This window comes from Protopterus annectens, chromosome 5.part0 (assembly GCF_019279795.1).
Source record: "Protopterus annectens isolate FY-2018-M chromosome 5.part0, PAN1.0, whole genome shotgun sequence".
In the NCBI taxonomy this organism is placed as follows: Eukaryota; Metazoa; Chordata; order Ceratodontiformes; family Protopteridae; genus Protopterus; species Protopterus annectens.
In genome coordinates this window covers 319,516,920-319,536,190 of record NC_056735.1, presented here as the reverse complement: position 1 = coordinate 319,536,190, position 19,271 = coordinate 319,516,920, and the positions used below count along the sequence as shown (strand labels likewise).

The 19,271-nt window shown below is 38.3% G+C and overlaps 1 protein-coding gene across 1 annotated transcript in view; it reads right to left on the bottom strand.

The window, feature by feature from the left end:
- Positions 1–19,271, bottom strand: part of LOC122802610 (organic solute transporter subunit alpha-like) — a 427,706-nt gene that overhangs the window by 208,681 nt on the left and 199,754 nt on the right. The window lies entirely within an intron of this gene.

The window sequence follows — 19,271 nt, the reverse complement described above, 5'->3', positions numbered from 1 at the left end:
ATGTAGCAGATTGTGGCAGCTGTGAACCAGAGGGAGCAAAAATATGGCACTCTAACGGGGATGGTACCAACAGGGAGCCTGCTGAGGCTAGGACTCTCTCCATAATCTGGGAGGCAGGCCCGCCTGTAGAGGAATGGGAACCAGGAACTGAGAAAGACAACCTCGGAACTGGGGTCGCATGCCACTCCAATGAGCTGACCCCCCCCCCCCGCCCCAGAGCAGGAGCCGAGAGAGGACTTGAAACTGCCAGGAAACCTAGAGCTGTAGATTGCACTGTAGAAAAAATCGGAGCCAATCCAGGGATCCTGGAATCAGCAGCCAAATTTCAGTCCCGTGGTTGCAACGATTCTGATGGAGCCAAAGACCACAGACTAAGCTCCTGTACTGAGGTGAGATTCACAGTCAGTACCAAAGCAGTTGGCACTAGGAGCATCGAAGCAGTGGGCTCCAAGACCTGGGGAGAGGTTGAAGGAGGAATATATGTAGGAGTCCTGGGAGAGTAAGCCTCAGCTCCGGGAGGGAGGGAGGTCCGAGAAGGTGTAGGGAAGCCTCTGGCTGCCAAGAGCTGATCTACTAATCTAACTGCATCCATTTCTGATAAACTCCTGGAGGAACAGATTGACATCCCCAAAGGAGAGTCAGGTCTTTCCACAAAGGAACTCAGCTGTTGACCCAAGAAGGTGTCTATTGAAGGGGAATATCTTCAGCACCATAATCTATTGGCTACAGGGTGAAGATGGAACCAAAATAGTAGAAGTTACATTTATCAGTGCCAGGTATCCTGTCCGCGCTGAAGACATGGTCTGTACTAAGGATGGTTGGGTACTTTCAATAGTAGATGGCACCATAGCAGATTTTGTTGGTTTCAGTGCTGGAGCAGAAGCCATTGATATCTTAGGAACTTTAGCCTTCAGTTCTGAAGAAGGTGTCAGAACCTGAGATTTTTGATTCTTAGAGTCAGGTACCTTGGGTGAAGATGGAACCAAATGGCTCAGTTTTTTAGTGTCAGTTTTTGGAGATTTTGAAGTCTCTGCCTCAGAAAGAGCTTCACCAATGGACATTTTAATAATCCTTTAAGTATCAGTTTGTTATGTCTCTCTGCAAGAGTTTGAGCACTGAAACCGTTACAGAATTCACAAGGGGGTTGAATTTCTAGATGAAGGACACCCAAACAATAAACTCAGGAAAGATGTCCATCAGAATTAGGCATCTTTCTGCCACAATCTTTACAATGCTTAAATCTGACGAACCAACGAGTGTGAGAGCAGAGCATGTCCATATTTTTCTGCTCTATATAGGCAATCAGTTGGATCACCTCATAGGTATTGTTGTCCTCCCATTGTTTTAAAATTTTCCCATGGTGTAAATATGGTGAAAGATATAGTTACCAGGAACTGGCATATTTTACAGACTGACAGCAGATGTTCCGACATATTAGCAGATGGCCCTAGATTTGTATATAAAAACCACAGTAATTTAAGGAAACAGTTATGTTTTCCTAGACATGTTATGTCTGGATCCCAAGTTTTGATGGGTACATCTAAATGTCATAAATGCAATTTTTGTCAGTTTATAGATGAGTCTAGGTTTTTAGGCACCCTGTCATGGGCTACTTGTGGAATTTGAGAGCATCTGCTGATTGCTCCACCAGGAATGTGATTTGTTTAGCACATTGTCAGTGTTGTTATAAATTCTACGTCGGTAAGACAAACAGGAGTTTAAAAGAAAGAATTAGGGACCATGTGTATTGCATGAAGAAGCAATATGACTTTAGTGCCTTAGCGAAACATGTTTTGTCCACTGGCCCTGAACACAACTTTGTCTTCCAGGTTTTATGTGTGATCAGCCCAGGTCTGCGAGGTGGTGATATAGTGACTCATACTGAGGTGGTCGAGTTAGAGTGGATCTTGAGGTTGGGGGCACACTTGGCTATGGGGCTAAATGATCATGTCCCCATTAAGGCTGTATTAAGGAACAAACAGCTGTAGGGTGTTTACTGTTGTTTGTTTACTTAAGTATGAATATCTTTCATGTTTTATTTATTTTTGCTAATGTTTTTATTATTATTTTTATTATTTTTTATTTTATATTAGATTTTATGCTAGTAAATATTATCTACTTTATATGCCTTTAAGCTGAGAATGATGCTGCATGAATGTCTGTTTTATTGGTTGTTAAGCTGTTTGAGATGATGTAATTTGCATATATGTTATTCTGTCACCATTCATGTTTATCTGAAGAAGCGGTATGGTATTGCCGTGAAAGTGGTAACTTTCTTTCTCTGTAATAAAGTTTTTTGGTATGATTACTTGCTGTTTCATCAAGTTTTTGGATTTAGCTGCATATCGAGCTGTCTTCTGCCTGCTTTGGGGAATTTTACAGTTTTACAGTTTTGTTTGGTTGCTTCAGTTGGGTTTGTTTTTGTTGCTTACACAGTTTGCGGCCATGGTGGAAGACGCTTCAGAATTGGGAAATCTGCCTGTAATGAACAGACTACATAATTTTTGAATATTCAATAAAATCCTCTGTGCATGGGGGATTTACGACTGGATACTGAGCAGAATGTTGTGTGTACCATGGACGATAAGGCTCGTGAGGTGAGAAAAAATCTTGAGAATAACTTATACAAGTTTAAAAGATTACAATGCCAACGATTACACCTTGAGGTTTGTTTGGAATATCATGTTATCCCCAGAGGCCTGCGTGTCTTGAACATGCCGATCTATGGGAACACCTATCCAGATCTTTTGGCCAGCTGGCAGAAGATTAATTTGGATACAGGTTGTGCCTATTTGAAACTTTTGATTGAGTACTTCTCACCTGTTGAGGCTGAATTAGCCAATCAGATTAGAGAAGAGCAGTGTGAGCTGACACAATGTTTGAGACAGGATGCTTCAGATATTTTTCTTAATGACAACATAGAAAAAGTGAATGCATATGAACAACGTCTCCTAAACGTGAAGAAGAAAAAGCTGGTTCAGGACATCAATGATTTTCTTAACCAGCATGTCTTTGCATGTCCTAGAACACAGCATACTGCTAATCGTATTGATTCTTCTGTTCCTACTGTGGGGGTGAAGAAGTGGATTTTGGCATCATCCACTTCAGTTTCAGCACCTGTGCAAGAGGCTATTGTTGAGCCCTCTGATAACACGAACATGGGTGGGAATTTATGCATTGAAATGACTTCACTAGAGCCTCAGAGCTTGGTGTATTCCACACCAATGATGGACTGTCCTGGTGTTATCAAAAGTACTGAACCAGCTACCCATAATGACTTGGGTCCAGTGGTTAGAAGGAAGATACTGCCCCCACATTCTCAGCTGGATTTTCCGATTCTGCCCCTCCCTATTTGTGCAGGGAGGAAATACTCTTTCGACACCGAAACACAGAAAGGACAGAAATGCAAAGAACCCCCTTCTGTCCAACAGAACCGCTCCTTGAAAAAGATGTGGGGGATGGGAGCCATAACTTAGTTTGGAATATTTCCAGACATGTTTTAACACAGCATGAATTGTCAGTATTGTCAAAAAGGTTATCGTTTATACCCGCAACTAAAGTGGATTTTGTTGACTGTATGATTAATTTACGTTTGCACGTAATTTGTCTTTACTTATGTTTTTTGATGATAGACCAATATTTCTGAGAGGCAGGATACTGAATTTAAGGTTTTTAGGAAACCTAGTGTTTTTACACCAGCTTTTATACCAGCACTTAATGTCTTCCTCACAGTTTGTGAGAAAGAAATATATCAAGTCATTGATAGAATACAGATGACAAGTTGTAATAATCTGACTAGATTTGAACAACAAGCTTTGAATGATTTGATTAAGAATGAAAATTTAGCCATTCGCCCGGCAGACAAAGGCAGCTGCGTAGTGATTTTAGATTCTGAATATTATTATGATATGATGAATCAGATGTTGTCTGATACTAATACATATATTAATGTGGAAGCTGATATTGTGAGTGTGATGAAGAATAGAATAGATAATTGTTTACTTAAATGCTTTAATCTAGGTCTACTTACCAAGGAACTATTTGATTATTTTATTAGTGACTTTCCTGTTGTTCCTCAGATTCATGGCTTACCCAAGATCAACAAACACCCTACACTCCCACAGTTTAGACCGATTGTAGCTGGGAGTGGCTGGTTGACTCAAGCTATGTCCATTTATTTAGACAAACAACTTTGAATAGCTCTTGATATGAGTGAAGTTGTATTGAAAGATACTGAAAACTTTTTGAGAGATTTATATAATGTGACCAGTGAGGGTGTGTGTCGGATATTCAATTTTTAGTGACGATAGACATTGTATCCCTGTTTACATGCATTCCTAACCAGGAAGGCATTAGTATGGTCAGGGCAGTTTTGGCTAGGAGTAATAAATTTGACATGAAGCATATTGACTTCTTGTGCATGCTTCTAGAGCTGGTCCTTGAACATAATATCTTTATGTTTCAGTGAAATAATGCTTCAAAACAAGAAGAGCCTCTCCAAGCAGGTAATTCCTTAACGCAATTTTTATTTAATCTTACAAAGCAAAAGCAGCGTTTTCGCTACTCAAACAAGGTAGCTTCTTCAGAGGAAGTAATACAAGAGCTAGCGGCACACTCTTGTAAGAATGAATGCTGGTCATGTGGTCACATCACTTCCTGAAAAGATTTCTTTTTAAAGGGAAAAAGCATACAGTGAAAAGTAAATGCAAAACTAAGCATATAAACGTCAAACTAACATAAAAACAAAGTGCACAATTTTAAAATAACACCCAATGACTGTTCATCAATAAAATTCATTGGCACACCAACAACTAAATAAGTTGAACCAGTCGTCATGTACATTACTGCAAAAACTACGCTACAGGAAATTACTATAAGTTAGTAATTAAAACAAAAAAACGGTTAAAACCTATTTTTAAAAGCTAATTTTTGTATATGTATTATTTAATTTTTAATATTATTTTTCTCATACCATTTGTCAGGTAATTGAAACCTAACACTTCTTTATCAGACTACAAAAAGCCTGCTATAACCCGAAGGACAAAAGTAATGAGAAGTTTCTTAAAAGGTATTTTTAAAATTTTTATGTATGTATACTCTACTAGCTGAAAAGGGGTATATGCCCCCAGAAGAACCTCCCTAAAAAAGTGTGGGGATCTGTGTATTTGCCCACTCATTTTTGGTACACTCACCAAAGTGAGTTTGTAACAAAAACCTAATTGGGATGTCCTTATCTTTAGGCAAAAAAGGATGTGTGCCCCATAAAAAACCTCCCTGAAAAAGTGGGGGTCTATGCATTTACCCACTCATTTTTGGTGCAGTAACCAAAGTATGTTTGTAACAAACACCTCACTGGAATGTCCTTGTCTTTAGGCAAAAGAAATAGAATGTGTGGAGAAAGAGTCAAAGGTACAAGCTAGAATTTGTTTAAACTTGGTATGATAAAAAACAAATAGTTTATCTCAAATAAGATTTATATTTTAAGACAGGTGCAATGTTGCAGCTTTCATTGAGACCTGGTATGTTGAAGGCATCCAATTTTAGTTGCCACAATAGTTCACGAATTTCTAGTAGTAGTGAAGTAGGACCTCCTCTAATAGAAGTGGGCATATGGTCTATGCCCATAAACAGGAAAGAGTGGCCAGGATGGTTCACTATGTGCTTAGCCAAAGCATTTTCGCACTTGTTGTTTTTAATAGCATAATTGTGCTGGTAAATGCGTTCCTTAAACCTTCTGTCGGTTTTCCCGACATAGAAGGCTGAGCAGCAAGTGCAAAAAGCCACATAGATGATTGATTTTGTGCTACAAATAATCCTGTGATGAATATCAAATTTCTTCTCCCTAATACGAAATGAACTACCAGTCTTTATAAAGTTACAGAAGTTGCAAAATCCACATGTAAAAGAGCCCATAATCCTGTTGTGAGCTTCAACAACTGAACTGCTTTGCAACAATTCCTTGATGTTCCTACCCCTTTTAAAAACTGTACGAGGTTTTTCTCCCAGTTTTTCTACCAGCATGGAATTACTAGAAATAAAATACCAGTTCTTAATCAAAATTCCTTGGATGGATTTAGAATTAAGGTTAAAAGTAGTAATAAAACTACATGGGTACTCATTTGGAATGATTTCAGCAGCAGATGAAAAATCATGTCCTATAGGTGAGTTTGTTAAGGTGTCCTGTACTTCAATTGTGTCAAGGTCTGCTACAGGCATGCTAGTGAGAAGGGGTTTGTAAAAACCATTAATTCTCTTGGTTTCTACTTCACTAATCAGATCTTCGATTAAATTTTGGGGGTAGCCACGGTTCAGAAACAGTCCCTTTAAAAATGCACATTCTGATGAAAAATCAAGCAAATCACTGCACATTCTAACTGCCCTCACCAGCTGGCCTTTCACTATAGCTCTTTTAAGTTTGAAAGGATATGAGCTGGTGTAGTGCAGGAAGGAATTAACATATGTGTCCTTCCTGAAAATAACTGATTTCAACTTAGGGACTGATGGGACTCTTGACAACCTAACGTCAAGATAGTCTATCACATCAGTAGCAAAACGGTATGTGAATTTGAGAAATGTTGTCGTTTGATTCAAAAAGTCAACAAACTCATGTGCAAGTTTTGAGTCACCTTTGAAAAGGATAAAAACATTGTCCAGAAAGCGTGTATAGTAGACTAACCTCTCCTTCCATTCTGAGTTATTAAGGACAAAGTGCCTTTCCCAGTAGGCCATAAATATATTGGCTACAGAAGCCCCGCAAGGTGAGCCCATAGCCACACCTTGCTTCTGAATGTACAGGTCCTTTTCAAATATAAAGAAGTTAGATGACAAAACAATATCTAACAATTCAGTAACATTGTTGATGTCATTTCTAGGTGCCCCCAATTCGGTCAAAAGCAATTCAACCCATTCTGTAGCTTCCTGGTGTGGAATGGAGGTATACAAATCGACCACGTCGATAGTAAGAAAGTTAATAGTATCCTCCAAACAAATGCCATTCATGTTGGTCAAAAATGACCAGGAGTCTTTACAGATACTGGGGATGAATTCTAAATATTTTGAGAGCAAAACCTCGATATATTTAGAACAAGGGTAGGAGATCGACGATCTCCCGTCGATCAATGCCCGCATAGGTGGATCCCCCAAGTTTTTATGTACTTTAGGTATCCCAAACATGACAGGGGTCTTGGGGTGTAAGATATCAATATATTTTAAAATATCTAAATCGATTCTCCCATCAATGAATATCTTTATGTTTCAGGATAAATGTTACTGTCAACAATCTGGCGTGGCAATGGGGACCAGCTACGCTAATTCTTATGTCAATTTGCTGATGTCAGAATGGGAATTCCATCAGGTATTGGGACAACACAGAGGTCATATTGCCATATATAGACGTTTTGTTGATGACATGTTTATTGGTTGGAAAGGCAACAAGCAAGAGCTTGATATGTTTTTTCATTCTTTAAATAATAGTAGTAATTTTTTGAAATTTACCCTCACTTGTTCCCAAGTCACTGTTGATTTTTTGGATGTGAACATCTGGCTGGAGAATGGTGAAATGCTGACTAGGATGCATAGGAAGGACTGCTATAGACCGTCATATCTCCACATGCAGAGTATGCATCCATAACATATATTTGAGAACATTGTGAGAGGTCAAGCCTTCAGGGTCTTGAGGTTGTCATGTACTACTTCTGACTTTGAAGGAAGTCTGTCAGATTTAAAGAAAGAGTTTACCATCAGGGGTTATACCCAAGTTGAAGTTGATCAAGCTTGTGCCAGGATAACCAATGAGCATGACAGCAGAGCATGTTCGTATTTTTCTGCTCTATATAGGCAATCAATTAGATCACCTCGTAGGTATTGTTGTCCTCCCATTGTTTTGAAATTTTCCCATGGTGTAAATATGGTGAAAGATATAGTTACTAGGAACTGGCATATTTTACAGACTGACAGCAGATGTTCAGACATATTAGCAGATGGCCCTAGATTTGTATATACGAACCACAGTAATTTAAGGCAACAGTTATGTTTTCCTAGACATGTTATGTCTGGATCCCAAGTTTTGATGGGTACATCTAAATGCCATAAATGCAATTTTTGTCAGTTTATAGATGAGTCTAGGTTTTTTAGGCACCCTGTCACGGGCTACTTGTGGAAGGTGAGGGCATCTGCTGATTGCTCCACCAGAAATGTGGTTTATTTAGCACAGTGTCAGTGCTGTTATAAATTCTACGTCAGTAAGATGAACAGGAGTTTAAAAGAAAGAATTAGGGACCATGTGTATTGCATGAAGAAGCACTGTGACTTTAGTGCCTTAGCGAAACATGTTTTGTCCACTGGCCCTGAACACAACTTTGTCTTCCAGGTTTTAAGTGTGATCAGCCCAGGTCTGCGAGGTGGTGATATAGTGACTCATACTGTGGTGGTTGAGTTAGGTCTTAGGTTGGGGGCACACTTGGCTATGGGGCTGAATGATCATGTCCCCATTAAGCCTGTATTAAGGAGTAAATGGCTGTAGGGTGTTTACTGTTGTTTGTTTACTTAAGTATGAATATCTTTCATGTTTTATTTATTTTTGCTAATGTTTTTATTACTATTTTTATTATTATTTTTTATTTTATATTAGATTTTATGCTAGTAAATATTATCTACTTTATATGCCTTTAAGCTGAGAATGAAGCTGCATGAATGTCTGCTTTATTGGCTGTTAAGCTGTTTGAGATGATGTAATTTGCATATAAGTTCTTCTGTCACCATTCATGTTTGTCTGAAGAAGCAGTATGGTATTGCTGTGAAAGCGCTAACTTTCTTTCACTGTAATAAAGTTTTTTGGTACGATTACTTGCTGGTTCATCAAGTTTTTGAATTTAGCCGCAGATCGAGCTGTCTTCTGCCTGCTTTGGGGAATTTTACAGTTTTACAGCTTTGTTTGGTTGCTGCAGTTGGGTTTGTTTTGTTGTTACTTTCAATAGCAGATGGCACCATAGCAGATTTTGTTGGTTTCAGTGCTGGAGCAGAAGCCTTCAGTTCTGAGGAAGGTGTCAGAACCTGAGATTTTTGAGTCTTGGAGTGAGGTAACTTTACTTGGGTGAAGATGGAACCGAATGGCTCAGTTTTTTAGTGTCAGTTTTTAGAGATTTTGAAGTCTCCGCCTCAGAAAGAGCTTCACCAAATTACATTTTAATAATCCTTTAAGTATCCATTTGTTACGTCTCTCTGCAAGAGTTTGAGCACTGAAACCATTACAGAATTCACAAGGGGGTTGAATTTCTAGATGAAGGACACCCAAACAATAAACTCAGGAAAGATGCCCATCAGAATTAGGCATCTTTCTGCCACAATCTTTACAATGCTTAAATCTGGAGGTTACTTTCTGCATCTCTCAATGCTGTCCAGTCAAAAACAAAGGCACGCCTCACACACTCACTCATAAAGAAAAAGGGGAAAGAGATAAAGGTTTTTTTTTATTACATACCAACTGTGGTATATAAGAAATACCCAGATGGGTAAAGAAGAGAAGAAGAAAAATGCAGGAAAAGGATACCAATGATGGTATCAAAGAGTTACCAATGGTAAACAGGAAGGAGAGGCCTAATACTAACAATGGCAAGGAGAGATATCCTAAGATAAATACGATTTAAGAAAATATCAGTACAGTCACTCGCACACAAAAGGGATTTATTATTAGAATATAAGGTAGAATAATAGGCAAAAATAAAAGATTTTGAGCAGCTAGCTGAGAGCAATGGCTGTAGTGACCAATTTTCTACACAGCAAATGAGATATGAGGTAATGGGAAAAGCAGCATGGGTAGAGCCTTAGCTCAAGAGTTTTTGGCTGGCGCAAACTTTGTATAATGGCTGAGTTGGTTCCAAGGGTTCGGAACCGAACCCATCAGTCAAGAATGAATGAAGACTGACAACATCAGATCAATAATTATACAGAATATTATATTCAAAAAGTAGCAGAAAGTATTCTAAGCACTAAGCCAACACAGGAATGGAGGAAGGAGAGTCTGCCAATAGGGATGACTGCAACTAGGGAAACAGACAATAGGCAGGAGGGAGCTGAAATTTATTGGAGAAAACTGGCAAAGGAACCAAGGTATTGGGAGCAAATAACTACAGTTGGAAAGCTAACAGAATGGGAAGAGACCAAGAATTTATTTAGACTGCAGGTTAGAAATTGCATTCCCTACCAAGGTTTGATAACAGAGTATAGGCAAAGAGAAAGAAATAGGGGGGTCCTAAATTAAAGACCACCACTGGTAGAGTTTTTAATAGTATGTAGAACAAAAGCTGCCACTAAAAAGGAATAATTAGAATATATAAAATATTGTATGATAACTATAAGAATGCATCAGAGGCAGTTAGAAAGGATTGGGAAGAGCGACTGAATAAGCAATTCACAAAGAAACAATGGGGGATATATGTATGTTTCCCAGATATGCAACAAAAATCTAGAAGATTTAGGATTTTTATTTGGAAATGTTTACAGAGATATTTTTATGCCCCAAATGTAGACTCCAGAGAATTTTTCCTCAGGTAGAAAGCAAATGTTGGAGGTGTGATGTGGAAGAGAGAGGTAATTGGGAACATATTTTCTGGGACAGTAATGAAATGGCGCACTTTAAACATTCCCTGCAGACTACTCTGTCAGGGATACTAGGTGAGCAAATTGGTGTAACTAGAGAAATGATTTTTCAGAACTATGATACAAAATCGCAATTGCCTCGACATAGTAAGGCCTTTCTGAGTCTAATTATGGTGGTTGCAAAAAAAAAAATAAATTACTTGACAATGGAAATCAAAGTCTAAAGCAATTGTACTAGCAGTAGTAAATATAGTAACAGAAGTAAAACCACTGGCGTTGGGATCTTTAAAAATGGGTAGCATCAAATTACATAGGAAAAATGGTAATTTTGGGAACAATACATACAAGGTAGGAATGAGGTTTAAAAGAAGGTAGGACTTGAATGAGATATGTAATGTTTGACAAAGAGTGGGTAGATTATAAGTGATCTAAAACATTTGCAACTGGGATTATGTCAATATGGTTTGTGATGTAAATTGCTGATGCTGGGATTATGTCAATATGATTTGTTTTTGTTTATATAAATATATGATGACTTATGTCATAAGTAATATTTTAATAAAGATGTTTCTTGTTTAAAAAAAAATTAATGAGTCTGACTTGGTTAAAGTTAGTTAGAGAAGAAGGAACCAGTGGCAAACAAGCAAAAAATAACTGAAAGATGTACATTGGCAGAAGTGTAGGATAAGCCAGACTTAAGCAACCCACAGAGATACTGAAAGATGAGGAACACCACTTATATATTCTCACCAGACAGAAAATCTTAACACTTGGATATATAACACTTTCTAATGTTAGGTTATCTAGCCTCTCTAAATATTTGCAACACATCCTGAGAGAACTGTCATTTGGAAGGAATTAAAACCCTACTAAACATATGGTGAGTTCCAGGATCTGTAGATTGGGATCATACCAATTTTCACAGATTTTCACAGAATGTCCAGGTTTTTGCCTCACATTTTTGGTCTATTCCTCATAAAATTTTTGTTTTTCTTGCAAATCACTGGGATGATCTGAGGATAAAAGTCACTAAATAATGCCATACACTCGAGTTTCAGACTTCACATCCTTCAGAAAATGTATGTTAACACAAACCCTGTTCCTCTAGCCATTGTCCAAGTTTATAAGAACTTGTTTGTGTCTTTCGGCTTTTCCCGGTTAGGGGTAGCCACAGCGGAACTCCGGTCCGCTAATGATTGGTAGTTGATTTTTACGTGCCGAGTTACCAGCCCTGATGCACAACCTTTAACGAAGGTACGCCCATTCACACATGTCTCCACGCAGAAGACGCTCTAGCTGAGAATCGAACCGGACAGCGTCTTACTGTGAGGTGACAAAGCTACCGCAGCACCACCACCGCAGATTTCCAAGTTTATAAGAACAATATTTAAAATCTCTCCCTATTTTTGGACTTTTGTCCCCACAATCTTTCAGACTTTGTCCAGATTTCTTGCACTAACAGGTTGAGAGGTATGATTAGGATGTGTAAGTGACACCTTGTCCTGAATAATAGCTTCTGTAAAAGAGGAAGAGTCTGGTATTGACCCTTGGCCAATTTCTTGAAAGAGAATGCAAATGTTGTCTTGTCCAAAATGGAATCAGCAGTACTATATTCTGATTGTCCCTTCTTACCTTCTGAAGCAATTTTGGAATAAAGACAAAGAATGAAAAATTCCCCTTCCTGGATATTGATAAGACATCTGTTGCAACTGCTTGTTTGTATGGAGCTCTGGATCAAAACAGAGTCGGTTGTCTGTTTTGTATTGATGTGAGGAACTCTGAACTGACAGGAAAACTTCTCTTTTTAACATCCACTTGTTTGGGTCTGTCCTGGGTTTGCTTAGAGAATCTGCTGCTGTGTTCAGACAGAAGTAGATTTCCTCCTGCTTGTAGAAAGAAAGAGACTGTACTGAATGGCTACTTCCCACTGTCTGTCACTACTTGAAGAATAGCTGATGTACCCAGTTGAGGAAGAGCTCTAAGACCATCAATCAGGGCCATCATGTTTTTTGGAACTGATGTGGCTTTACTTGTACAAAGGGTTCCATATACCCTGAATATTGTTTTCTTGGAAGGATGCTCCTCATGTAAAATCTGAGGCACCTGTCACAATACTCTGTACTGGCAGAGACTGAACAAAGGGGACACCTGGATGAAGTTTAGCAGACCAGAGTACGTCTTGCACCAGGCAAGGAATTATTTGAATTTGGCACAAAACCGACAGCGAGGAACATCGTGGTCAGGGCCTAGGCAAGGAATACAGTAGGAATGAAAATCTTTATGAGGTATTTGCTTTCCACAAGAAATACAATTATTGACTTTTACTGACATCGGTTTAGAGCAAGAAAAAGTTTCCCCAACAGGGTAGTTAGCATTCAGTTGAAGACTTCGGTTCTGAAACTCGAAAACAAAAATTTCAGGAGTCGGCCGACCGGCACTTGCGAACTGCTTCTGCTTCGGGCACCGCACGGCAAGAAAGACTGATGTAATGGCATTGGCTGCATGTTTTATACCCCTGACTACCTGACGTCATGGAAGATGAGACAGCAACCAACGCAGGACCCAAGACTTTGATAATCAAGCCGACTGAGGGCTACTACAAGCAGATAACCCAAATGTGATGACTGCAACAGTGAAACACGAAGAACATCATACAGGTAAACACTTGTAAACCTTTAAATACACTGCACACTCATCATCAGACATTTTCCTTAATAGACTAACAAATTTTCCTGGATGTAGGCCTGGCCCACTGCCCCTATTAAATTTGATACTGACTGCAAACATATTCAAATGTCCACATAAAATTATAAAGGCCATACCTCTCCTTAGATGAGGAAAAAATTTAGTTCTGAACTTGGTACCCAGTGCTTGGATCACTCCTCTCCTCTACTCATGTGCTTCTGACAGAAAATAATCTATTTTGTGCTTGCCCACCCTTTCTCTTTCTTCTTGGCCCATACCCATCTAGTTCAGTTTCAGCTGTTTCAATCTCAGCAGCTTTAGGGTATCTTACTTCCAGACTCAGATCCACTTTTCTTTACTTTGAGCTGTATTCTGAGATCACTTGAGGATAGATTTAGATGCTTTGATGCATGTTCTGCACTCACAGTTGCTACCAATTTATTTCCAGGTTCAGTGGACTGATTCAGGATTTCACCCAAAGCAGCATTCATCTCATCCATGGTCCAGTGGCAGGTTGGATATCTTTCAGACTGCATTCTTTAGCCAGCTATGACAATGACATTTTTCAGCATACTTAATTTTCCATGTTTTCTAACTCCTCTGTCTAAACGTGGCCTATATACTTAGTTTACCATGTTTTCTAACTACTCTGTCTAAACATGGCCTATATACTTAGTTTTCCATGTTTTCTAACTACTCTGTCTAAACGTGGCCTATATACTTAGTTTTCCATGTTTTCTAACTACTGCCTAAAAGTGGCCTATATAATTAGCTTTCCATGTTTTCTAACTACTTTGTCTAAAAGTGTCCTATATACCTAGCTTTCCATGTTTTCTAACTACTCTGTCTAAACGTGGCCTGTCTCTTTATCTGCTTTCAGATTTACAGCAAAGTATTATGTCTATGAGCTATTTAATTCCTTCAGCCTTCTTTGGCCTTAGATTTGATTTTGAGCAAGTCACTCAACAAGACAGTGTTCATAGGTTGCCTGTAAAATATGTTTGAGCCTACTAGGTTTACATAGTTAATAAATTATAAAAATTAACTAAACTAATTAAATAACTAGCAGGCAAAGGGTTTACTGCTACACATTTGCCATATGGTTGCAAAGATACATGCACTATTCTCCAGGCTGAACAAGTTCAGTTCACAATATCCACATTGCTACAAACCATCTAATACATCATGAATATGGGCTGCATTCTCATGAACTACATTGCTGCTACCAAAAATATGTTTTGATATGGCATTTAAATGTACATTGCTGACCACTGATTTAATATGATTAATATGCAATGGTTGACAAGCCTTAAGACTTGCACAGTAAATGTGTTCTCCTGCCTTGGGGGACAGCCAACACCTGAAAACACAATTAAACTTTAAATAGCCACCTGCAGAATTGCTGATTTCTCATGATCTCCCCAGCTTATTACCAGCCCAGTATCATCCAGTACTTTCTTGCCAACAAAAAATGAAAACCTGTCCAACCATATTTCTGCATGACAGTACACAAATAAAAGCGCGCGCACACACACACACACACACACACACACACACACACACACACACACACACACACACACACTATTTACCAGGAATGGTTAATGTTATCCTTCCAGTACTGACAGCCCTTACTATTTACACTTAAAATAAGCCAGCCATTAAATACTGATTTATAGCAATATATTGCTGGAGATCTACAGATATAGGCTGAAACAGCTTGAGTAGTTTAGGAAACATCAGTCAAGTTTACACCAGTTTTATGTACATACCATTAAGCTAATAAATAAACTATCTGTCGTATGCATTTAAAACTGAATAATACAATTCTTTATTTTGAATAAATAAAATTAAGCCTTGCTAATTGTAAAATCAAATATACAAGTAGCTACCAGACTTGCTTTCCCAAATGTTACTATTTCCACACCATAGGAGATCTCTTCCTTAGAAAAAAACATATTTCCTCAGCTCAAAGTCCATAATCTTTCAGCCTTTTTAGGATCCTGCATAGAGCACTCAAATGGTCTTCATTATCCAAGCCTGTTATTAGTTAATAATAATAATAATACATTATTAGGAGTTCACTGAAGCACTACTTCCACTGTTTTTGTCAAAAGATTGAAAAAAACAACATTCCTAAAACAAGATTCTTGTTCCAGAACAATATTTTTGTGCATTTTAATAATCACAAACTTCTAAGATTTCCTCTTTTCTGTTTACAGCTAAGTTTTTAGATGATCTTTCAAAATATTTTCTCATCTAGTGATACTAAAATGTTTTCTTATCAATGGTAACAGAGACTGCAATAATGTGTTTATTTCACTAAAATATTCATAAATATGTACACCTGTTGCTTTTTATTTCAGCACTGTAGGTATGGTCCATTCACTCCATTCCACTTCCTATGGTATTCCTTCACGTACCAGCCTTTAATTTTGAGCAATAAGTTTGAACTAAGGCCACATGATACTGTACAGGCATTGTAAAATCTTGGTTTGGTACTTCGTTCAAGCTGTACACTTGCAATGACTCTTCTGAGTTCCAATTTCTTTGTCAAAACTTTATTTTTGTCAGCCAGATTTTCTTCTATGATCTTTTTATTATCATACCAATTTAGTTCAGTTTTCTACATCCACTCTGTAAAAGTCAGTACTGGCCCTAATCTGTTTGTTGCATATGTATAGAGCATGTTTGTGCCATTATGCCAGTGGCAGATTAATTTTGTCTTCACTAGGCTACATTATCATCAATAGATAGCTGGAGGACATATACAGATAAAGGAATAGGTTTAATGACATTGCTGTGTTTTCAACTGTATCTTTGAAAACATTTTCAGGAACATAAATTATAGAAAATACAACTCCAATATCCAGTTCCATTCTAAATTTCATATGAAACTGTAGTCATATTTAGTCCCATTATACAACTCTAAACAGAATTAAATTATCCCTTTCAGAATCTGTCATACTAAATTATTTTTTAATCATTAACACTGTATGTGTCAACATTTATTGCACTGTAGTTACTTTATGTCTACTATTACTTTACTTTGCATTTAACACTTGTATTCTTTTTTCTTTTCTTCTCTGTGCAGATTAATTCAGTGCAGCTTTTCTTATTATATTTTCTACAAAATTTCAGTTTAGGCCAATGGCAGTGGCATTACTTGATTGTCTTGCTCTAATACAAATATGGCTATATACCTTATTACATGTTGTTGTAGTATAGAGGTATCCTCTGACACTACTTATGTTGTAGCTACAATGCCTAGTGTCTTTTCAGTTTTTCTTTGATATTAACTTTTTTTGAATGTTTTCACAATGCATCTTACACACAGAAATGCATCATAAATGTCCTGAATGCCTAACAAAATGTGATTTTAAGATATATGCATACACCCAGATATATGTTCCTTTTCTGCTATCATGCCTGCCAGTTATCTGGCTAACTGCTGCAGTACTGCCCTTTGTCTCCCAACAGTGTAAGAGCTGACCATGGTTTGAACATTAAATACAATCAGCAAGTGTTTTAAGGTAGGTATACAAAGGGCACTGCTTTGGTACATCACCCATGTTGCAGCTAATGCAGTTCCCTACCCCCTTGTGAATTCACTGTTCCTTTAGCTCTTGGGCATCTGCTGGGGATACATTAATAGAAACACTCATCAGAATCATGCACCTTAAGTTCTGCCAGTGGAAGGTAAACAGGCAACATTTCTTTGTTCCTTTCTTTCTCCAACCAGCTCCTCAAGTGCCTGAGCTGCTACTCATACCCAGGTTGGCTAAGTTGTAGCTAACGCCCCATCCACCTTCACCACAAAGATGATTAATGGCTCATTGTTAACTTTCATCCTTGAGATTGTAAGTGTTGTTAATTCTGCTGCTGTCTGTATCAATTATACATTTTCAGTTGATTGGTGAACTGGATACAACATTTTTATTAAATTAATGAATTTAAGTAAAGTAGTGTTTCAGAACATTCATTATCAGATTAATATTATTCTACTGAGCTGCACAATTATTTCATGTAATGAGGCATAAAACAAACATAACTAAATATACTCTCATGTCTAGACTGATTTATCTCACCAAACTGGGGACATTCTGCAGTAACTAATGGCCTTGGTGGCATATACTTTTATAAAGTCTCTACAATGCCACAAAATTGTTTTAATACAGGTTTATGTGATGCCAATAAACTGTGCAATAGTCCTTAATGCTATGCTGCCCACCAAATTAAGCAATAAAGGAAAACTTCTTTATATTTAAAAAGAAGGGAAAACAGTGCATTATGTCTACCTGGACATGGCTAAGGCATTTGCTACAATACCCCACTTGGGTATAGTTAACAAACTCACTGAACTGGCCATAAACCCCTGCATAACATGCTGGACTCCCAGCTGGCTCACAGACAGGACCCAGGAAGTCAAGATTGGTGAGACCACCTCAACTAAGAGACTGGTCACCAGCTAGGTACCTCAGGGCTCCGTGCTGGGACTTCTCGGGTAATGACTACTGTCAAGGGCCTTTGGCTGACCAAGTCTACAGATGCCTGCAAATTGAGAGCTAGCCAAGATTTCCCCCATGACACAAATATTTTCCAATAGGGTCCAACACTGACACATGACTGGTGCCAAAGTCACAGATTAAAACTCAATGCCAAGAAATGTATTGTAATACCTTTTTGAAAAACTGCCGTAAAGGCTAATTAACCCATCAATAAGGCACCCATAAGAGTTGACCCAGTAATCAGGGATCTGGGAACATATGTAGACAGTAAGCTGGCCTTTGACCAACACCTGACCATGGTAGTAAACAAATTATTCTAGTTCTCTCAACTTACAAGTAATGACATGGTATCAATGGCCAAAGAAGTCATACTGCCACTTTTTTTTACCCTTATCAGAGCCATCATTGACTATAATGCCCCCTTTGGCATATTACTGAGAGGCACTCTATACCTGGCACACAAAGCATCCTCGGATTCAGCTCTAATGGACATTTTGCACATCCGCAAAACATACAACATCAGAGCCACTAGATCCAAGGATTTAAATTTTGCTTGTGACATAAATAAGACATGCTGGCAAGACAGATATGTATCTCGGAGGATCTACATGCTCTGGAACAGGCTCCGCATCCATGTGAAGCAGAGTCCATCCCTAACCCTGTTTAAGCATACTCTTGACTAATGGATGGTAAATCGGAAATTCACCCCGGGTTTGGCCTCCATGTCTCTGTTACATAGAGACAGACTGTAATGCCCAAATTAACATATCCCCCCCCCCCACATAACCTCTAGAAACTTCATAACATACCCCCCCTCCCTCAATAAACATCCATGATGCATAGGGACGCAACTGGGTTGGGTTGCACAGCTAGGCTTATAAAGGTACAGGTGGTCTTTAGCATAGTATATACCTATGAACAAATTTCTTGCTATTCTGGTCTGCTTTCACTTCTAGGACTTTGTTCAATAATCGCTATTACCTTGCACTATGTACAAGTCACTTTGTACAGTATGCTGTTAACGCAATAATTGCTTTGCATGCTTGCTTATATCAGTAGCCCTTGGATAAAATGTCATCTTATGCAAAAATTACTATGCATATAATCCAAAAAAGTCATCTGTTTAGGCAGTGTTTTTAAATCTTTGGTTTGGCCTGTAAGGTTCATAGTCAATGCATAAGTAAAAGGCTTTCTATGTGTGTGCGTGTGTGCGTGTGTGTGTGTGTGTGTGTGTGTGTGTGTGTGTGTGTGTGTGTGTGTGTGTGTGTGTGTGTGTGTGTGTGTGTGTGTGTGTGTGTGTGTGTGTGTGTGTGTGTGTGTGTGTGTATAATTTGATCTTATCACCATATTAGGGGTTTCCTACCTGAAAAAAAGTACTTTTAAAACAGAACTCAACAATTAATTGCTGAAAGGCAGTAATACCAGCACAAAACACTGGATGGCTTGGGTTTAAGTCCCAAACAAAATTTAATGTTTACAAGA